Source organism: Paramormyrops kingsleyae, chromosome 4 (assembly GCF_048594095.1).
Source record: "Paramormyrops kingsleyae isolate MSU_618 chromosome 4, PKINGS_0.4, whole genome shotgun sequence".
Classification (NCBI taxonomy): domain Eukaryota; kingdom Metazoa; phylum Chordata; class Actinopteri; order Osteoglossiformes; family Mormyridae; genus Paramormyrops; species Paramormyrops kingsleyae.
Genome location: NC_132800.1, coordinates 15,965,415 through 15,987,534, shown reverse-complemented (window position 1 = coordinate 15,987,534; position 22,120 = coordinate 15,965,415). Strand labels below are relative to the sequence as shown.

Sequence of the window (22,120 nt, the reverse complement as noted above, 5' to 3'; positions counted from 1 at the left end):
TCATTACCACATCTGTGACTTCCATGCCTTGGAGCCACATGCATTTCCCGATCTTGGGGCAGAAGGATCCCAGGGTAGGGTCCTGCCTGCACAGGAAGGAGTCATGATGCTGGTATGGGTTCTCTAACTTGAGCCCAAATTTTCTGACGTTGGAAGTCTAACAATGGCTCGAACTGGTTCAGCAAATCTTTCCCAATGAGGAATGGAATGGACTCAAGTTGGGAAATGTATACAGGGTGCATTACATTCATGGGGCCGATGGACAAATTGAGGGGGATCATGTGATCCATCCTGGTGCCCACTGGTGAATATGCCTGCACGTCCAAAGAGCATTTCCTCGGCTGGAGGGTTTTGTTCTTCTGGGCGGCTAGGTGCTGCACCTGGTAGAAGAGACTGGCTGACATGAGGGTGATGTCTGCTGCAGTGTCGATGAGGGCCTCGAGGGTGAGAACATCTTCCAGGGTGATTGAGAGGTAGAATTTCTTGGCTACCCCCCTTTCCATCAGGTCACCCAGAAGCTGTGGCACAGGGGCCTGGCCAGGAAATGGTGAGGCGTCGCCACAGTCAGATTGGTGCTCTGAGTCAAGGCGCACAACCAGGACAGTGCTGCCGGGCACCGGCGGGGGCTCATCCCCTTGATCAAGCTCTGTGTTGGTGACGGCAACATCAGGTGCTCTTACTGGGCATGAGTCAGTAGCACTTTCTAATTGAGGTGGGACTTCTTCAGTTGTTCCAATATCTCTGGTAGGGAAGGCCAATGACTGTTGAGTGTCATTTGGGGCTGACCTCTGAGGGAGTTTGTAGGCATTGTCTGGTGTGGGTTCAGGTGAGGGTTGTGGGGTCCTGCGTGATTTGTGCTTCCGTCCTAGTCATTTTGGATCTTTCTTCCGAAAGTCCTCTTGACCCTTGAGGGGATGCTGAGTAAAGAAATCACGCAGCAACTGTAGTAGATTAGCCTCTTCTTCTTCCTTGGTTCGTCCAGGCCTTGAGTCTGGATCATAACCTCTCCTTCTGTCTTGCCAGTTCCGTGGTGGATTCCATCGGGAACTTGGGGGAGAGCTTGGTTTAGGAAACTGGTTTCCCTGTCGGTCTCTCCACTTGTTCCATGGCTCCATTGGTCTTAGCTTACCCTTGTTTAGATAGCGCCGTGTCTCCCACCAGTCTGGCTGAGTCTTTGACTGCTGTGGGGGCACACCAGGGTAACGCTCACTGTGGCTTGCTGCTCTCCAACCTCGGTCATGAATTGGTGTTTGATGAGGAGGGTGGCCACCTTCCAACGCTAGGTTGGGATCTGTAGTGCTAAAGTTCAGCACTGCCGGAGCCTTGGTTGCCTTCTCAGCTGCTGTTCTTTGTTTGTGGTACGCCTTGATCGCCAGGTCTCGCAGTTGTTGACTTGTCATGGTGCGGGGACAAGCCATGAGCCCCAGGTAGTGGTTAATGGTTGGGTGGAGGTTCCGAAGGAAGAGAGCCTTGAAGTTCGCATCTTCTTCCATGTCTGGCTCATTTCTGGACCCAAAATATGCCCGACGAAGGCGATTGTAGTAGGCTTGGGGAGCTTCTTGTCTGCTCTGTTTAACATCGAAGGCGACGGCGATACCTTGTTCTGACTCAGGATCAGCAAACTCCCGAGTCAGTGCTTCGTGTAGCAGCATGGCATTGGCTTTGATTCGACTAGGTTGTCGATCCAAGAAGCTGCGGACCTCCAGGCTAGATGTGATCCTGATGAGGTAGACTCTGTCCTCATTGGTCACATTGTCCAGTCTTTGGAGGTGGAAGTCAATGTCTTGGAGGTAGGCATGAATGTTGTGGCCTCCTCTGGGATTCGGGGTAAATGTGTTGATATTCCGAGCTACTTTATCAAGCTCCTTTGTTGTAACCCGGTGCTGGTGTAGCGTTCGCTTTGGTAGGTCTGTTCCATCTGGGGTGTCTTCTCTGAGAGAGACCTTCTGGGTTCTTGGTTCCTCAAGGTTTGATGAGGGGCAGGGAGTCACCTCGTCCCGATGAGAGATCCCCGTGTGCCTTGGGAGCGACCGCACTGTTGGAGATGACGTCGGTCCCCTCGCTGATTCGTAGGGTGCCTCGAATTCCGACTTCACCTCATATGCTTGCTTCAGTCCCCGTCTCAGCTGGTCAATCTCTTCTGCGTCCGCCCGATGTTTCATTCTGGCATCGGTGAGCTGTTCCTGGGAGCTGATCAGTTGGTGATTCATCTTGTGCAGACGTCTCTGTGCCTCGGCCAGATGGTTTTCCAGGGCCTGGATCCGACCATCCTTTTTCTTGAGCTCCGCGTGGGCTCTGTCCAGCAGGGTGTCGGCCTGGTCCAGTCTGGCTTCGAGGTTTCCTCTGGTGGCTCTGGCTTGCTGTTTTTGCTGGTCAGCTTCAGCTCTGAGCTCTTCCAGGGCGTGTTGAAGCTTTTTGCTGGTGTGAGGCATCTCGCCTTCTTCCGTCTCCTCCTCCTCATGGGGTGGAGAGCTTCTCTTTTGGAGTTCTTGCTCCAGATTCCCAATGTGATGTTGGGCCTGGGCGGCATCTCTCTGTGCCTCTGCCAGTAGTCGTTGGGTGTTTTTCTCCTGCTGTTGGAGTGCTTGCACCCTTTGCTGGAGACGGGACGTTCCCTCTTCATTCATCTTCAGCCTGGCTAGTAGTTTGTGTGCAAGGGAGCCGAGTATTTTGGTTAGCTCTTTACTCCCGCATTTCTGAGTGGGTGGCATGTCCATAAGTTCGGCAATGTCGTCCTCAATTTGGTCAGCTTCTTTGGACCATGTGAGATCGACATGACCGGGCGGAAAGTTGGGAGTCACATCTTCAGACCAGATACCAAAATCTTTCCACTGGTCCAGTGGGCTTTCCATGTGGGTCATTGTGACTCGGTCAACAGGAGGGTGGCCGCAGAAATCTGTTACTCAGGTTGGGTGTTGCCTAGGTGGGAGGCCTAACACCTAAATCTGGGCGAACAAATAAAACCAACAAAATAAAATAAAGTAGAACTGGGGCCTGTCAATGGGTAACTGGAAGGGTGTAGTGAACCACGGGAATAGTTACCCACGACAAAATAAACAACAAAAATTGTTCCCTGGGAGAAGTTGTTGCAGGTTAGAACAGTGTGAGTTACTCTAGGGCCTGAGAGATGCCCTAGTGAGGGGGAAAGGATAAAGCCTTATCCTGGAAATTGCAGATCTGTGGCTATTGACAGTGTCAGAAGACCACAGGAGAAGTTGGGAACAGGAAATGAGAAATAACAGCTTCAAACCAATGGGACTGCATTCAAACGTAGCTTGCTGTTGCAGATCAGATTATCCCTGGGTTGGGCTCTGTTGTACAACTCCGCTTTGACCAGAAGGGGGACCACTAGCAGGTTCTGCTTTATGTGTCCCTATATGAGGTGTTGCGGTGTTAAGCTAGTCATGCAGTTAGAGAGGCTTGAACGCTGTCAGATGTCCCTCCTGAGTAGGGCACGTCCCACAAACTCAATCCCAGCCAAGCAGGCCCAAGTCCAGCTCCCACTCCCCCGATCCCCAGCAATGTCAACTTGGAAGGGGGTGTTCTGTACGCACAACTGAAACAACCCAGGTGGGGCTCAGCTTATCGGGCGCACTTTTGGCCCTGACTCGAACAAGAGACGGCGCAACGGCACTCGGGTGTCACCCAACCGATTGAGAGTCCAAGCTAGGGCTGTTCTCCTGAACTTCGCCCTAGACGAGGTCCTGCTCAAACTTGTAATGACCTCCCGAGATACCTGCCAACCTTGCCCTTAATGAGTCAGCGGGTGCATCCCAGCTGGCGCGCTTTTGGGCGTCCAATTGCTGAGAACTTCCCTTCGGTTCTGACAAACTGTACGATCGTAAGCAGTGACAGCAGAGCTACAGGTAAGCTCAACCAACAGAGAGCGAATGGTAAGCACTCAGCACAGGAAAAGCTCAACCGATCACGTCCAAAACCTCAATGCCTCCCTGATGTGTAACTGGTTTACTGTTATTAATAATGGTTGAACTTCTATGCAAGTCTCCTTGTTGGGGGAGAGAGAGTGAATGAAAGCATAAAATGAAATAAAACCTAAAATAAATCAAAAAGGTAAAACAGAAATCAAACCAAATTAATTGTTTCTTATTGTTTAATTGTAAACATCAATTAGTTATGCAGCAGTAACCTAATTAGATGTTAATGTGTTGTGATCTAATCGATTTGGTCTGTGAAGTTGATTCCTGCTTTCAGGCAAGAACCTGTGTGTCCAATTATGTGTGTTGGTATTACCGGTGTTGACCACTAGAGACCCAACTCAGATGTTGTTACACTACTATGGCTGACCACTAGAGACGCAATTTCGAAATGGAGTGGTAGTTCTATGCCTGACCACTAGAGGCGCAATTTCGAAATGGAGTGGTAGTCCAATGCCTGACCACTAGAGGCGCAATTTCGAAATGGAGTGGTAGTCCAATGCCTGACCACTAGAGGCGCAATTTCGAAATGGAGTGGTAGTTCAATGCCTGACCACTAGAAGCGCAATTTCGAAATGGAGTGGTAGTCCAATGCCTGACCACTAGAGGCGCAATTTCGAAATGGAGTGGTAGTTCAATGCCTGACCACTAGAGGCTCAATGGGACGTTGCTCCCTTTGTGGGGGGGGGGGGGGGTCCCAGGTACGTGAGCCTAAGGGGTGGGGTCACTGGTGACCCAGGAGAAAAAAACAAATGGCGTCAGGCAGGCCTTCAGGGCTCTGACCTTTAAGTGGTTAGAGTGGCGTTCGCTGACTGCCCTCGTCAGGAATATGTGTATTTTGTGAATAGTTTATAATATATGGCCTGATTCTTTGTTATTCTTTGTTTGAAAATTGTATTATGTTTATACTAACAAGCAAAAACTGTTTATATTTTAGTTATGGAAGACAAGTGGAATGCCGTATATGACTACCTTTCTTTGGGAAAATATCCTCTGGGATATGATAAAGCCCAAAGACAAAATCTGCGTAGATATGCATCGAAGTTCAAAATCAAAGGTTAGTCTCATTATGGTAACATTATAGTTTTTCTCTTAACATTGACATTAATTATGTTTGTCTTTTTATGTAGACGGAGAACTCCTCTATAGTAACAGAAGGGTGGTAAAGGAAAAACAAGAGGCAAGAAGGCTGTTTGAGGAGTTTCATTCTGCCCCAATTGGTGGACATACAGGCATTATAAAAACAAGAGTGGCCATGTGTTCGAGATTTTACTGGCAAGGCATGTCAGTAGACATAGAAAACTGGGTATGTTAAATGTACTCTACCCTGAAAATAATTACACGAGCAACATACTCATAATCATGTTTAAATACATTTGGTTTAAGGTTTTGGCATGTGACAGTTGTCAGAGAGTAGGAAAACCTCTGGCTGATGTGCAGCCACTGCAGTGTATCAAGGTAAACGCCTTCAAAACATCAAATTAATAGCAGCTAGCTAATGTATGATCTGTATGCGTTAATGCAAGTTATTGCTTTGATAGGTGTCTGAGGTTTGGGAGCTTATTGGGATTGATATTACTGGACCCCTTCCAAAAACAACAGATGGATTCCAGTACATATTAACGGCAACAGACTACTTTTCAAAATGGGTTGAGGCCTTTCCCTTAAAGACCAAGTCTGCTGCTGAAGTTACAAGACATCTGTGCACACTTATATACAGACATGGATGCCCTAAACGAATCCTTTCAGACCAGGGTAGAGAATTTGTAAATGAAGTAAGTTGGATGGTTAATGTAAATATATTTGTTCAGTTGCCTTAAAGTATATTTGTTCATATATTATATATATTGTTAATTACTTTTATCTTCATATAGCTCAACCAAAGGCTTTGTGAAATGCTTAGCATAGAAAGGAGCGTCACAGCAGCATACCATCCGCAGACAAACGGTTTGGATGAAAAAACCAATGACAACATCAAAAGGTATATAAAATAATTGTCACATACACACATATATGTATGTGTGTGTGTATATACACACACATACATATATATATATATATATATATATATATATATATATTTATATGTGCCAAATGTTGTGGTCACACCAGAGGAGCTGAATTAACCATGCTTGTGACAAAAAGAGAAGTGAAAGTGTAAGATTAAAAATCTTGCTATTCTTATTGATATTACTACAATTTTTATGTTTAATTCTTTCTCCTTTTTAATTCAGATTTTAGTTTTTTCTTTTTTTCCCCCTAAAGGTCTCTCTGGTATATCTTCTGAACTTGTCCTTTTTAATTTTGTATGACAAGTTTATTCTCTGACCTAGTGTACGATAAGGTAGCTTGAGAACAAAGATGGCGTGTTCTGTTTCTTTAATACTCGCCGTTGCTTATGCCCATAAATTACCTGTCATCCTAACTGTCATTGTCTTCCATTTTTTCCCTTTTTACATTTTAGAGCTCTGAAGAAAATTGTGAACAAGCAACAGAATGACTGGGACGTCTTTTTGGAGGCTACTCTATTTTCACTGAGGTCTAAGATGCACACCACCACAAAGGTCTCACCATTCCGATTGATGTACGGAAGAGAGGCTGTGTTCCCTTCGGAAGTCCCTCCTGAATTGCCAGTGAGTTCTTCCCATAAATTAGTTAGTTTTCTTTTTCATACATTTCTATTAAATTGTTTCATAATAAATAATGTTTTTATTTTAAACTTATAAAACCACTTTTTGAAAAGAGTATGTCACTACATCCATGTGGCCATCCAGCCACAAACATCTCAACAGATCATTTACTGGATGAAAAAAATAACATGTATAGAATTATTCTTATTACAGTGCATGCTCTTTTATTCTTTTTATATTTCTTTGTTTATGTTCTGTTAAACACTGAAGTTTTCATCTGTCTGCTTAATTTTGCTTACAATTGAAATGTTTTGTGTCTTTAATTGCAGCTGTCCAACATCATTCTCCCTGAGGAATCTAGTTATAATCAGTTTCTGGATTCCAAAGAAAAAGTGAGACAGGTCATTAAGAAAACAGCAGCTGAATCTATTGCAAAGTCTCAGGGAAAGCAGGAAGTGGCATATGCCAAAAGGGTGCAGAAAAGGCATAGAAATGTAGTTTATAAGAAAGGAGATGAGGTTCTATTGCTGAACATGAGAAAACAGACAAGGAAAGGAGGAAGGATAGAACCAGATTTCTATCGGCCCTACATTATTCATGATATTTCTGGGAAGCTTGTGACATTAGCAAATCTTGAGGGGTCTACTTTAAAAAATAAATATAATGTCACCCATATCAAGCCTTACAGAAGATCCGAAACAGACCAGAAAACTAACATGGTCTCTAGTCAGCCAAATGATTCCATCATGATGCCAGTTAACACTTCAACCCCATCCCTTAGCCCCCAGCAAAAAGAAGTAGCACAAAGAACATCGGTCATTAGGTTTGCTCAGAAATCGGTTGATGTTGTGGAAAAGGTAAAAGCGGTCACGCCTGAAAGTCCTGCACTAGAGAGTCCATCTGTTCAAAGCAGAGGCATGGAAGCTAAAGGTACCATAACAAACTGTTGGTTTTTTGGTTGACCAGTTGGTCATTTGTTCCAAGTTCCAAGCCTGCCCCACGTGTTCATCTTTTGAGTAGTGGCATTACAATAGGGAAAGAGGAGTTGACCCGGGACACTCTGGAGAGACTATGTCTCTCAGGTGGCCCGGGAACGATTCGGAATCCTCCCAGAAAAGCTAGAGGAAATGTCTAGGGAGCGGGAAGTCTGGGCATCTCTACTAAGGCTGCTGCCCCCTGATAAGCAGCAGAAGATGAATGAATGAATGGCTGTATGCAGAATAATAATGGTTAGTGTCGTGTGTAGTTACCTGGCAAAGGCTTATCTTGAGTCAGGACAAAAATTAGATTAAATTTTCTTTTCATTACACATCTTTAAATACAGGGTAACAAGATACATTTTAGCATCTATTCAGAAGTGCAAAGAGCATATATTCATTCATCTTCTACCCCTTAGTCCCTGTAGGGGTCGGGGGGCTGGAGCCTATCCCAGTTATGGGTGAAGGTGGGGTTCACCCAGGACAGTCGCCAGCACGTCACAAGGCCACACACATAGACAAGCAATCATACACACTCACACCTAGGGGCAATTAAGTGTGTTCAGTTAACCTATCCCCAATTAACACATGTCTTTGGCTTGTGGGAGGAAACCGGTGTACCCAGAGGAAACCCATGCAGGCACGGGGAGAACATGCAAACTCCACACAGGGTGAACCTGCACCCGACCTCCTTGCTGTGAGGTGGGGATAAATTAGCATTAATATACAATAAACCACTGCTTTTCTGGCTATACTGGCATCCCTGACAGTCAGTTAATTTCATACTGTCATGAATGTTGGTTAGCGAACAGCTTGGTAAGTTGTCACATCATGAACAAATTGTCTAAAAAAAAGAACTACAACTCCTTTTACAGTAAAGAAGCTTTGGGCTGCAGAGGATGATGGTCGAGTAGAAGCAGTTGTTGGTCCCTATAAGCTACATGATACCTCGATTCGAACACTGCAAGGCACTGAGTGGCTGGCTGATGAGGTAAGTGTGTTATACAGATCACAATTCATTTCACAATGACCGCACGAAGGGGTTCGCATGCTGTTATAAGCTGTCTAGTTTTGGAGAATCGGTGCCTCCTACTGCCTCATCTTGTCTTATGATATCATTGCCAAGCCTGCTCAAGCTACCATGTTTTAAATTCGGATATGCTTTCTGTCCACAATAATTGTGTATTTGCCATTTCTATAGGTTGCACCGATATGACAAAAGTTCTGCCCTCTCACCAACAAGGCTCTTTTTGTCTGCAGAACTGTCACTCACTCTATATTTTGTTTTTCACCGGTCTTCTGCTGCTGTGCATGAAAATCATAATTCGGTTGTTTGATGTGATCATTACCTGAATTTCATTCAAATTTTCTTTAATACAGGTTATCGATGCATATCTGTGCCACTTCTTGGAAAATGTACAGGTAAAAGTATATTTCATGCTTTGTTATTAAAATACTCTATATAATCTATAATACTCTGTATTATGAAGATCATTTCCCCAAGACACCTGTACACCAGCTTTGTGCAGTGATTGCATCATCATTGTTTGCTGGGCAGTTCCTTAGTCTCAAAAAGGTAATTTGGCTGAAGGCTTCTATTTTTTATCAAGATGTATGAATTATAATGATTGAGAACCATCACTAACTATTGCACTTGTTATGCAGATGAAATGGCCTGTTCAGGACATTTGGTTGTGCCCCGTGAATTTTCGAGCACATTGGATTCTTGTGGTGTGTGCCTTAATTACTAAACTATTATGAGAAAAAAAGTGTATATGATAGTTAAAATACAAGCATATATATTATTTATTGAAACACAAACTGTTCACTCTAACTGCCAAAGATTTATGTTTTGAAGATTGTGAGAATGTCCCAAAAAACCCTTCTGCTGATTGACCCTTTTGGTAATGAAGGCTATTACTGTATGAAAGGAAAGTTCTGCGGAACTGGAGGTACCATTTATAAATTCTGTACTCTTAATTATGTGATTTGTTAAAATCAGCTTTGGAGTGTCATATTCTTACTTCTTTTAATAATCTTTAGAAATTTTTTGAAGATGAGAGGATTTGATGCCCAAAAAGGACAGTGGTGTGTACAGACCTTGCAACACCAAAAGCAGCTTGATGGCAGCAGTTGTGGGGTTCTCATATTGCGGGTAATCATGTGGGTTTTTTTCCTTGTGGATCAATATAACTACAATTGCATTAACTAAAATTGATATTAATATTTGCAGTTTGCTGTGGATTACCTTTTGAGAGGGAACATTTCTGAGGTGCAAACAACTGAGGAAGCTGTGAGGTCTGCACGACTTGAAATAGCGTGTGAACTACTTGAATGTAAAGGTGAGGCAGACTGTAGTGTCCTGGAAAGTGAATGGTGATTTACCAATGTTTCACTGTCTGAGTGTGCAGATGTTTCTTACATTTCATTGCAAAGTACAAAAGCATTTTTATATTTCTAAACATTACATTTCTAGTGAAAGTTTTGTAGTTATGATTATGTGATTATGTAAGAGAGCAGTTTCCAGGCAAAAATACATTGAAGGTTCCTGGGTTTTGAAAAAATTACAACATTGTTAACAACGTGTGACAGCTAACGGTTCCAGAAGAACCCTGGCTCTTTCTGCAATATGCTGAGTAAAACCTACAAACTTCCTTTGAATTGTGAGGGAAATTTATCTAAGAATCATTCACTAAAGAAAAGAAGTCTATCTTTCAGAGATCATACTTTTGAGCATGTGTATGATTTTAGGATTCAGTGGCTTTGTATTATAATTTGATAATTATGGAATTTAATAAATTTATTACCTATGCATTCTCTCCTCTGAATCTGTTTTTAGGAAATGCAGCAGACTACTGTGTGATTTGTTCCATGCTGGACTCAGATCAAGATCACAGCTTCATTGAAATGGTAAAATTTTCACATTAAACTTGATAACTTTGGGCATTTGAGGACATATTGTTAAAATATTGGATTCGCTTTCAATATTTACATCTTATAACTCTAATTACACCTTTCCAGGTGCAGTGTGACGTGTGCCAGAGATGGGCACATTTTAAATGTGCTACATATGAACCAGAACTTGATGGCAACTATTCGTGCAAGAAATGTATGCACCATTGAACACCTTTTACAAGTGCACTTTTGTACTTAAAAAAAAAAAAACATTTTTATTGTTTTACTGGTTAACAACTTTGTTTGATATATTTAAATTTAACTTAAACTTGGGTTTTAATGCTTTTCATTTTGTTAACAATGTTGAATTTTTCTATTGAATAGTTTGTATTAAATGGTGAAAGTGCATCGAGTCTAAGCTTGTTCAAGTCTGAATTTATAACAATGCTTTTTTTAAGTTGTCAAGAAACACCATAATTCATGTTCTGGATTTTGATAATGTGTTAAGATTTTGAAAGATTGCCCACCCTTACTCAAAGACACCCGGAGCCATGAGAGCAAGTAGAGCTAGTGAATATGACCATATTTATCATTACTGTAATTTTCCTCAAATATATACTTTTCCCAATACATCATATCGTCATTACTTCAGGAACACAGAAGTTTATTGCATATTTTATTGCAAAGACAGCATAATTAGCCATAGTTCATTTACTGCTGTGCAGTAATTACATTGAATTAACAGCATTTGTAGTTGAATTGTGAAAATGTCACATGTATTTTCCTGTGGTGCCCACCCCTATTGAAAAATGGTTACATCCATCAGAACATCAGTGTTTTATCTTGAATTATGACTCTTTACTGTTCATGAAGCACAGGTACCATGTTCTGATGAGTGTTTCTGAGCTATCAGAACATGCTACCTGTGGTTTATGGACAATAAAGTGTCATAATTAATCATACAAAGGGTGAAACACTGATGGTAGGATAATCTGATGAGTGTTTCTGAGCTGTCAGAACATGCTACCTGTGATTTATAGACAATATAGTGTCATAATTAATCATATAAAGGGTAATACACTGATGGTAGGATGATCTGATGGGTGTTTCTGAGCTATCAGAACATGCTACCTGTGATTTATAGACAATAAAGTGCCATAATTAATCATATAAAGGGTAAAACACTGATGGTAGGATAATCTGATGGGTGTTTCTGAGCTATCAGAACATGCTACCTGTGATTTATAGACAATACAGTGTCACAATTAATCATATAAAGGGTAAAACACTGATGGTAGGATAATCTGATGGGTGTTTCTGAGCTATCAGAACATGCTACCTGTGATTTATAGACAATACAGTGTCACAATTAATCATATAAAGGGTAAAACACTGATGGTAGGATAATCTGATGGGTGTTTCTGAGCTATCAGAACATGCTGCCTGTGATTTATAGACAGTATAATAGTATAATTATGATATAAACAAGTTACGCATCGCATTTGTAGAGCTTGCTGAAACTAGGCAACACCCCCAGTAGGATTTTTTGATAGCGCAGCAAAAACCGATAGATATCACTATAAAAACATGCTGCGGTAGGAAAATCTGACAAGGTAGGACAATCTGACAGAACACCGGGCTGCGAGGCATGACGATCCATGTACTTGCAGCCGCAACGTCATATTCTTTCGTCATTAACTCATCTGGCTCACTGAACAAGGTTTTACTAGTTAAATATATAGTCATGACATTAACCCTAATGTCATTAATTAGGCTTAACCTGAAGAATGTTACCCTTCCAAATGACCACAGCTCTCCCCTCCGCCAGTTATTCCAACCACTGTAGGTGAGTCACGACCAATTATGTCCGCTACCATCGCTGCCTCATTTGAAAGGGGTTTTGGAGGTGGACCTCCACCTTCAAAATGACATTTTGTATAGAATAAATTCTGGTAATGATTTTTTTTTTTTCTAGCACAATAGGTTGCAGTCTAAACGCGAGTGTCAAAGAACGTTAAGCCTGTTTCACGTTCAGCCTAGCTTGCTAACATACCATAGCATATAACGTTATAGAACCATTACAGTCTACTTTATATCTATACCTTAAATACTTTAATGTGTAATAACTTGTTGAAAGAAGATGAGCAACTTATGTACAGCAATAAAGACTAACATTAACAGTTCCCTCAAGTCATGTTAGTCATTTAACCTATCCGAAGTTGTAAGTTAACGTCAACTAGTAAGATCGAGTTCTTACCAGTTTTGTTACATTCTCTCCTGTATTTAGTGATCTCTTTTTTGGCCAGAACAGATAAGTTGTCGTATTTTTTTTGCACCTCTTGTATGGACCTTTTCACCAGACTTCTTGAATTAATTTTCATTACAATTTCCTCCCACATTCTTTGTTTTCTGTTTGCTGTTATTTGCGGATCAAATTTACTTTTTAGTATGTTCTTTCTTTTATTGAATTCTTCCAAAAGTATTATCTTTTCCTCCTCTGACCAATTTGGCTGTCTTGTTTTCTTTTCTCCCATTTTTTTTCTTTGTGAGTAACTTTACTTTGTGAGGCGATAACAGGTATCACAAGTAAGCGCGAGTGCAAAGATATGAACGGTCTCCATGGAAACGGGACAATTTTACTGCTGTAAAACGTCTTTCAATGTTGTAAATCCCTTAATGTTTTTCCTTAACTAAGGAAACATTTTAAGGGGTTCTGTGCAACACCCTTAAATAAATCCCTTAGCTAAGGAGAAATGAAACCTTAAGTGTCATACTTTTTTTTTTTTTTTTAAATGTGTCCTGTCCGGCAGCTTTAGCAAGCAGAATAATGGTCTGAATGCACTGCTGTGTCAGACATATTTGCTTTGCCATGAGGGGCTCTATAAACTCTGTATAGGCCCTTCATGTTGGTCGATTTCTTTTTATTTGTATATTTATTGTATTTTATTTTTAACACATGTAAAATATTCCAGTTGCCGAGCTGTCCGGAAGGGAGTGATAGTGAAAAAAAGGGGTAGGAAGAGAGATTAAAAAGGAGGTGATAGAGGAGAAAAAAAAAACAAAACACGAACAAAGGGGGAGACAACAGTGGGAGAGAGGCTAAGAAAGACAAGAGTAACGTAAAAAGAACATATCAAGGCAAGGAAAAAAAAAAAAAAAAACAGCATTTGAAATACAACCAAAAATGGACAAATACAAAGACACAACCAGAATTAAAGAAAATAAAACAGATACACAGACATCCAAAATCGTTGCATGTGCTTGGAAGGGAGCGTGGAAGTGGGCTTGCATGTGTGTTCTTCTGTGTGGGGGTATACGTGTGTTGGGTGCGTGTGAATTTCTCCATGGAATGTACTTGATAGCAAGGGTGGGGGGCCGCAACCCCACCCCACAAGAGCCAGAGGCCAGCGGAGACAGGCCCAGGAGACCCAAGGCGTCCACAGCCCCCCAAGAGCACAGAAGAGCCAAGGCCCCACGTCCCCACGACAGCCGCGTCCCCACCCCAGCAGGAGGAGGAGGGAGGAGACCCCAGGCGCAGCCCCCCGCAGCCAAAAGGCCACGAGCCCCAGAGAACCAGAGGCAACAGGCAGCCGACCCCGCGAGGGGGACGGCCGCTCCCGCACAGGCCAGAGCCAAGTCCCCAGGACCCTAGGCGGCCGGGAGCCGACTAGCCCCCGGTAGAGAGCCCCACCCACGCCGGAGAGGCCCGAGCCCCCCCCAGGCCACCACCCGGGGAGGAGGGCCAGCAACCATGCCAAGGAGGCAGCCGCGCCCAGGAAGGAGCAGCTAGCCCCAAACCCAGGCCCACACTGCCCACACAGACACCTCGCAAACACACCTCTCAGCCATACACATAGACCATACATCCACTCACACAACATACACAGAGATAAAAAGACATAAGCCCATCCACTCCGGACCGCCCTCCGCCATGCGGGGGAACGGACGCCACCCCCCAGCGCCAGCCGCAACCCCAGGGCACCGCCAGCCGGACGACCGCCCGAGTGCCCCCCCACCATCGTGGGCAGGGAGCGGGGGTGTACGAAGACCCGCCCACTCTCCTCCCCCACGCACCTGTGTGAGAGGTGGAGTGTTGGATGCATGTGTTGGTGAGTGTATGTGGTGTAAGGGATGAGTATGACTGTTGAGAAACTTAAGATGGATTTAAAATTGACGGGGGAAGCGCGGAGGAGCACTGCTTGCAAACAGCTCTCCTCCTCATCACCCCCCCGCCAAGACCCTCAATGTATACGGTGTAAGTAAAATTGAGGGGCGGGTAGCAGTGAAGAGGTGAGTGAGACCACCTCAGTGGCTCCACCCACCAACCTCTAGGTAGTGCCCCCACCCCCCAAGGCCCTGTGTGTATACTGATATGTGGTGACTAAAGTGCCATTAAAACAAGGGGAGGCAGAGGGCCGCGCAGCACAGCGAGTAAGGCCATGTGAATGGCCCCCCTCACTGCAGCGTGCGCGGCACATTCCCACCCCAAGATCCTACATGTGTGCGTGGCATGTTATGTGAGTGAGGGGGGAGAGGGGCTGGGATTCATGATACCAGGGGGGGAGATCACTAGCTGGCTCATTAGGCACCCCAGCTCCCCACCGCGGCACGGGATGGAGCGGACCCGGGGGGCCCCCGGCGACATCACCCCGGAGCAGTGCCGACGCCAAAAGCTAGCCCCCACCCCCCCCCCACCCCGAAGGACAGCCCGCACTCATTCACCCACTCACGACAAAAAGTGGCAGACTAGCCCGGGCTCGAGACAGCCACCCCCCAAACAGCGCAGGCCGGCCCCCCAGACATGGACCGTCCAACCCCCCCCGGCGGCGCCCCAGAGGGAACACAGGCCACCCCCGCGCAGGAAGGCGCCCACCGAGGAAACGGCCAGGCCCCGGGCACCAGAGCCCCAGACCCCCACCCAGGCCCGCACCGAAGAGGCCAACCACCCATCCCAGGGCCAGCCCCCGCCACCACCGGCGCCCCAGACCCCACACCCCATGACCGCCAGGCGGCACCCGCCCAAGGCCCACCCCACCACCACCAGCCAGGGCAGACACCCAGACATCACAGGACGGCAGCCACAGCCCCCCCAGCTCCAAGAGGCCACCAGTCGCCCATAGCCCGGGGGCCCAACCCCGCCACCCGCCAGAACTACCGAGGGGACGAGACCACAGCCGACCACCCCCCCTACGTAATGGAATTGGCCAGAATGGACCAGAGAGGATCCAATCTGCCCAATTGATTTTTTTGGAGGGAATTAGACATTCTCTCCAGACTTATGTGGTCTAGAATTAAATTTCTATACTGAGTAATACATAAATTATTTTTTGATTTGAAGTTCATGAAGTGTCATACTTAAGGGGAAAACTTAAGGTGTTTTGTGCAACCGGCCCCAGAACTTTATACTGAACTCTGAACTGCACTGGAAGCCAATGCAGTGAGTACAGGATTGGAGTAATGTGGTCTTTTCTATTACAATGGGTTAAAAGCCTAGCAGCTGCATTTTTAACCAACTGAAGGCGTGAGAGGGCGGACTTACTCAGGGTCGTGTAAAGGGCATTACAGTAGTCGAGTCGTGATGAAATAAATGAATGAACCAGCATCTCCAATTCTGGTTTTGATACAACAGACCTTATTTTAGACAGGTTTCATAGATGAAAAAAGCATGAACGGCTAACCGATCTCACATGGGAGTCGAGACATAAAGACTGATCCAATGTAACCCCAAGATTACGAACACTTGACTTAGAGGCAGGAATGACAGATGATAGTTGTAGTCTAATCTCAGAGTGGAGGCTAGGGGGAGATACAATTAACATCTCGGTTTTTCCAGAGTTTAATTGTAAATAATTATTACTACACCAGTCCTTCACCTGAGACAAGCAGTCAACCAGAGTAGATAATTTGTTCAACTGATTGGGTTTAAATGAAAAATAAAGCTGTATATCATCTGCATAAAAGTGATATGTGATATCCTGAAATGATTTAAGGATTAATGATGTAGGTATTTTAGCAAGCTAAAGCTAAGTAGCAAACAGAACGACAGCTCAGTTGAATTGAATCCTGGCGATCTGAACTTTCAAGCTTTCATTATTGCGTGACTAGATATATGTCTAAAGGGTAATGTCCTGATCAACTGACACAGGTGATCACAATCAGGAATTAACACTTGGTAACGAGGGGGCGTGGCACACACGAGGATCGTACGGAGCTGGGCGTGACAAAAATGTCATCAGTTTTTGTTGACTAAAACTAGACTAAAATAGTCATGGATAATTCTGACTAAAATATGACTAAAATGCTCAGACTTTTAGTCGACTGAAACTTGACTAGACTAAAATCAGTATGGACGTGACTAAGGCTAATAATAACTAATAATAACTAATAACTAATATGACAGCTTGACGCAAAGACTAGACTAAAACTAAAATTAAGACAGGCTGCCAAAAACAACTATATGGGCCAGTATGTGTGGTCGTTCACCAGGGCAAGCATCATGACTGGAAAAGATTTCATCACTTTGCATCTGCCAAGGTAATGATGGAAAAATTCAAAGAGGAGATAGAATTCCACATATGTTTAACAGAAACTTCTATTCAAACTGACATACACATTTCCAAGATAGCAGAGTTAGCTAATCTCAGAAGCAGCTGGAGTTTAAGGGCCTTACCTAAGTCTACTCCATCAACCCTGGGACTTGAACCAATTACTTTCTGACCACAGACACAGCATCCTAACCCACTGAGCCACATATACAAAACTTTCATTGTCATTCAGGGTAGAGGAGTGAGGAGTGCAGGCAGGGGTGGTGGTTTGAATCCTTCCCCTGACTATGGGTGTGGAGTTTACATGCTCCTCTCACATTTCTGTAGGTTTACTCCAGGTAGTACAACTTCCTCTTGCAGTCCAAAAAAAAAAAAACCCAGGACAGACAATCCATGATTTACGTCAGTAACCGGATCCCATAAACCCTTACGTAAGTTATATTTTATTTAAGTTACATTTACCTTTGTCTACCGTTCAAGACGTCTTATAGGGAAAAGAATACATTAGCCAAAAATATATTAGCAATATATACTAAAAAACACATATTAAAGAAATTCAAAGCAAAAGTGTACAGTGCCTGACAAAAGTCTTGTCGCTTAACCAAGTTGTAGGAACAACAAATAATAACTTGACCTGTAGTGAATCAGTTGGAATCAGAAATGGCTTATAAGAAAAGGCAAAGCCCTCTAGATTATGCTTATTATACCAAAATAAAGTTTTGCATCATTCATTGAGTTTTGTCATGTAATTAGGACAGAAAGGTCAACTTTTGCCTGGACAAAAGTCTTGTCATATGCAAAAATAATGTAGAAATTATACATATATTTCATTTAGAATACACAAACATGCTACAATAACATCAGAACATAAAGTCATGGTGCCTTGGAAAAAAAAATTTATAATGTGTATGACTCCCATGAGCTTGGAGGACCACATCCATACGTCTTGGCAATGACTGAAATAACTTGTTGATGAAGTCATCAGGAATGGCAAAGAAAGCAGTTTTGCAGGACTCCCAGGGTTCGTCTAGATTCTTTGGTTTCGTCTTCCAAGCCTCCTCCTTCATCTTACCCCAGACATGCTCAATAATGTTCATGTCTGGTGACTGGGCTGGCCAATCCTGGAGCACCTTGATCCTCTTCAGTTTCAGGAACTTCAATGTGGAGGCTGAAGTATGAGAAGGAGCGCCATCCTTCTGCAGAATTTGCCCTCTCTTATGATTTGGAATGTAATGGGCAGCAAGAATATCTTGATACTTCAGGCTGTTGATGTTGCCATCCACTCTGCAGATCTCTCGAACACCCCCATGGATGTAACCCCAAACCATGATTTTTCCTCCACCAAACTTGACTGTTTTCTGGGTGAATTTTGAGTTCATGCGGGTTCCAACAGGTCTCCTGCAGTATTTGCGGCATTTGGTATGTAGTTCAATGGATGATTCGTCAGAAAAATCAACCTTCTGCCACTTTGCCTCTGTCCATCCTTGCTGCAAGCTGTGGGCCTTGGCAAATTCAACATGCTTTTTTGTTGTGTTCTTGTTAATGCTGGTTTCTGAGCACTAATTTGGCCATGGAGACCACTGCGTGCGAGAATTCGAGAAACTGTTCTTGTAGACACAGCGGTTTCTGGTGACCAGTTCTGATGTAGCTCTGCTGCAGTTGAAAAAGGGTTGGCCCTGGACTTTCGAAGCAACAAACGGTCCTCTCAAAGAGTTGTCTTACGGGGTCTGCCTGACCTGGGCTTGTCATGAACATCACCAGTTTCTTCATATCTTTTTTTAATCCTCTCCACTTGACGTTTGGATACATTAACGATGTCTGCCACCTCAGCAGCAGACTTGGTCTGTGGTTGAATCTTTGGCATGTTGTCAGAAGTTAGGTTGCACTTCAAGTGAAGGTCTGGTGTGCTGGGGTTCTTTTTATACACACCTGGGATTATGTTCATTACAATATTTGTCACAGGTGAACCTCTAATTTGTGATTGGTTGAATAATTAAAAGACATGACAAGACTTTTGTCCTTGCAAAAACAGGTGTTATGGACTTTAACAAGCTGTGAACATCAGGACACTTTTTGACTGTTTCATTTTGTACCCAGTTATTAATGTGAAAGCCCTTGGCATTAAATTGATCCATTCAATGTAACAATTGATTGATTAGAAATAAAGTTATATGCCTTTTTAAGTTACTATGTCCTTATGTGACAAGACTTTTGTCAATGACTGTACATTTCCTTACAGGCGTATGTTGCCTTTTTGCATTAGTGCTTCCATAAACTCTACGTATCTCGGATATTTTTTGTGTAACTTAAAAACTGTCTGTACTATCATCTCTAAATTATCATGGAATTATAATCTCAAAATTGTCCCCTACAAAGGCAAAACACTGTAACTGCAGATCTCATCAAAGCTGTGTGAGGACTTAGAGGACATCGGGATCCTTAGGCTCGGGTTTAACTTTTCACAGAACACTGTAACTGCAGATCCCATCAAAACTGACTGAGGACTTACAGGACATCGGGATCCTTAGGCTCGAGTTTAACTTTTCACAGAACACTGTAACTGCAGATCCCATCAAAACTGACTGAGGACTTAAAGGACATCGGGATCCTTAGGCTCGGGTTTAACTTTTCACAGAACACTGTAACTGCAGATCCCATCAAAACTGACTGAGGACTTACAGAACATCGGGATCCTTAGGCTCGGGTTTAACTTTTCACAAAATACTGTAGTTCAACTATGCTCAGTTTTGTAGAAAATTAGTGTGAAAATTAAATTAGCATGCCCTGTTTCTCAGTCTCAGTTTCACTGTAGTTACTGTGTTTTGCCTTTTTGGGGCAGTATTGCCCATTGTGTGTAAGCATGAGTCCTCTGATAGGCTGGTACCCCATCCTGTTGATTCTTGGGATAGTTTCCAGGATTGTAATGATGCTGTACTGGATGAGTATTCATGGAGGATGAACGGATTTACCTATAACCTCACTAAAAAAGCCACTCATTTGTGTCAACATCAGGCCTTTCATCATAGCAGTATGGATCCCAGCCACAGCAACAACACTGAGGAACCTGACCACACCTTCTGAATGACTTGCAGGGGGAGGCCTTGCTCTCGCTCATTACCCGCATGATGGAGAACCTGCAGTTGGTCATGTGCTCCTCCATCCCCAACACCAGGCCTGTGCACTGGAAGGTCAATGAGATCTTTGCCTTCTGCTACAAGGTCATGTTTGCGGCCAGCTACCTGACATTCTTTGGCATTGAGCTCAACAGTGACCAGAGACTCTGAGCACCACAGTCTTTGACCTGCTGAAGAACTTCAAGGAGTTCAACAAGATCTTCCCTGCATTACTTTTTGGCTTCCACATCCAGATCGTCAGAAAAGGCCACAGTGCCTGCAACAATCTAGCCAGGATTCTCTCGTATGAAAATTATGTTAAACACAGAAAAACAGAAGTACTGTCAGTTGGTCCTAAGGCTGCTCAAAATACGTTTACAACCTCAGCCTCGGTGGTTTTCCTACCCAACTTAACAGTGTTAAAGGTAGTTTCATTAACGGAGATAATTGTTCATCCGGTTTTTTTTTTTTACCTATTCACAGTAATACATGTTTGAAAAAGGCAGGTTCTGTTTACTATTTACGGTGTTAATTGTCATTCCAAATGTGCCAAGGGGGGGATTTTTTCTTTGTTTTTTTTTTTTTTTTGCTTTTTACAGTGTTAAATGTTTTTTTATGTTTATACTGATAGTCAACCTCCCAAATGTGTCAAAAGGGGAAAAAAAGTTTGTTTGTATAACATCACCTGCTGAATGAATACAAATGATTATTAACTTTTGTGGCCCTGTGTTAACGGCATCTTCTGCCTTTCATTCACTATTAATTGTTTCTATTACTATTGTTACCATAATCTTTTGCTTGATTCTTTTTCAACCACTTTATGTGACATCACTGTATAATCACATCATCACTAGAATTTAAATGTCACTTGAAAGGAAATGATCTGATTTGCTTGACTGGGGGGGTGGTGGTGTCTGTTTGGAACCTGTATGGAAAAATCACCCAACGAATTAAATGGCTGCCATTTTCACATCTTGGTTCTTCAATACCTGCAATGGGTTTGCGCCCCATCTTGGGTTGTTCCCTGCCTTATGCCTGTAGCCTCAGGGATGGGCTCTGAACCCCCCGCAACCCTGAATAGTAGGGGTGTCAACAATAATCGATTCGGCGATGCATTGCGATGCGGGGCATGAACGCTTCAGCATCGATGCGGCAAAGTGCCATAATCGATTATGTCACTGTTTATTTTCTGGCGGAAAATAAAGTTGTGAAGTTTCAAATACTTCCGGTTCCGGGGGAATAACAACAACAACGAGCAAGATGGCTGAGGCGGAGGGAGATGACCGCGATAGACGGGTTATTAAAAACGCGCCCAAAGCTTGGAAAGCGGACATCTGGGCACATTTCGGATTTCATCAATGACACCAGTGAACCTGCAGTACAAAGTAAGACCGCCGATGCCAGTGCTGAGGAGGAAATGGACTTGTACTGTAGATCCCCAGCTGTGCCTCTCTCTGAGGATCCCTTGGACTGGTGGCATCGCCATAAGGGCACATTTCCTCTCCTCTCTAGGTTAGCAAAGAGATACTTGTGCATCCCCGGGACAAGTGTGTCAGCAGAGAGAGTCTTCTCCACTGCAGGAGATGCAGGATATCACTGCAAAAAGAAGCGCTCTCAAACCGGACCATGTCGATCAGCTTGTGTTTTTGCACAAGAACCTTGAAATTCCCAAATGCTAAACAGTGAGAAGTTATGATGTAGGTGTTATGTCGGGCATTGCTACGACAATGCCGTGTTCAGATCCTTTTTATGTTTTACGGAAGTGACGGAAAAGTTTGTGGTTTTTTCCAGATTAAAACGGATTCACTCCGACAACAGTCTCGTCTGGTTTTGTCCGCTGCCAGAACATAACATTGGCGACAAGGATGGCTGACTGTTCGCTGCCCCCACCCTTCCCCTTTCTTGCTTTACCTGGTGAACCGCCTGTGCCGTGGAATCGCTGGATATCCTCATTTGAAATGTACCTCCTTGCTGCCGGCTTGGACGGCGTGTCAGACGGGAGGAAGCGCGCACTGCTGCTGCACT

At 43.7% G+C, this 22,120-nt stretch overlaps 1 protein-coding gene and 1 long non-coding RNA gene across 2 annotated transcripts in view; one reads left to right on the top strand and one right to left on the bottom strand.

Moving 5' to 3' along the window:
- LOC111847224 (tripartite motif-containing protein 16-like) overlaps positions 1-22,120 on the bottom strand; it is a 370,043-nt gene that overhangs the window by 190,427 nt on the left and 157,496 nt on the right. The gene's annotated exons all lie outside the window — the stretch shown is intronic.
- LOC140588933 (uncharacterized) lies at positions 9,473-10,764 on the top strand. The gene is made up of 5 exons (XR_011990160.1): positions 9,473-9,494; positions 9,586-9,697; positions 9,776-9,884; positions 10,382-10,452; positions 10,564-10,764. It is a non-coding gene; the product is annotated as an uncharacterized lncRNA (long non-coding RNA).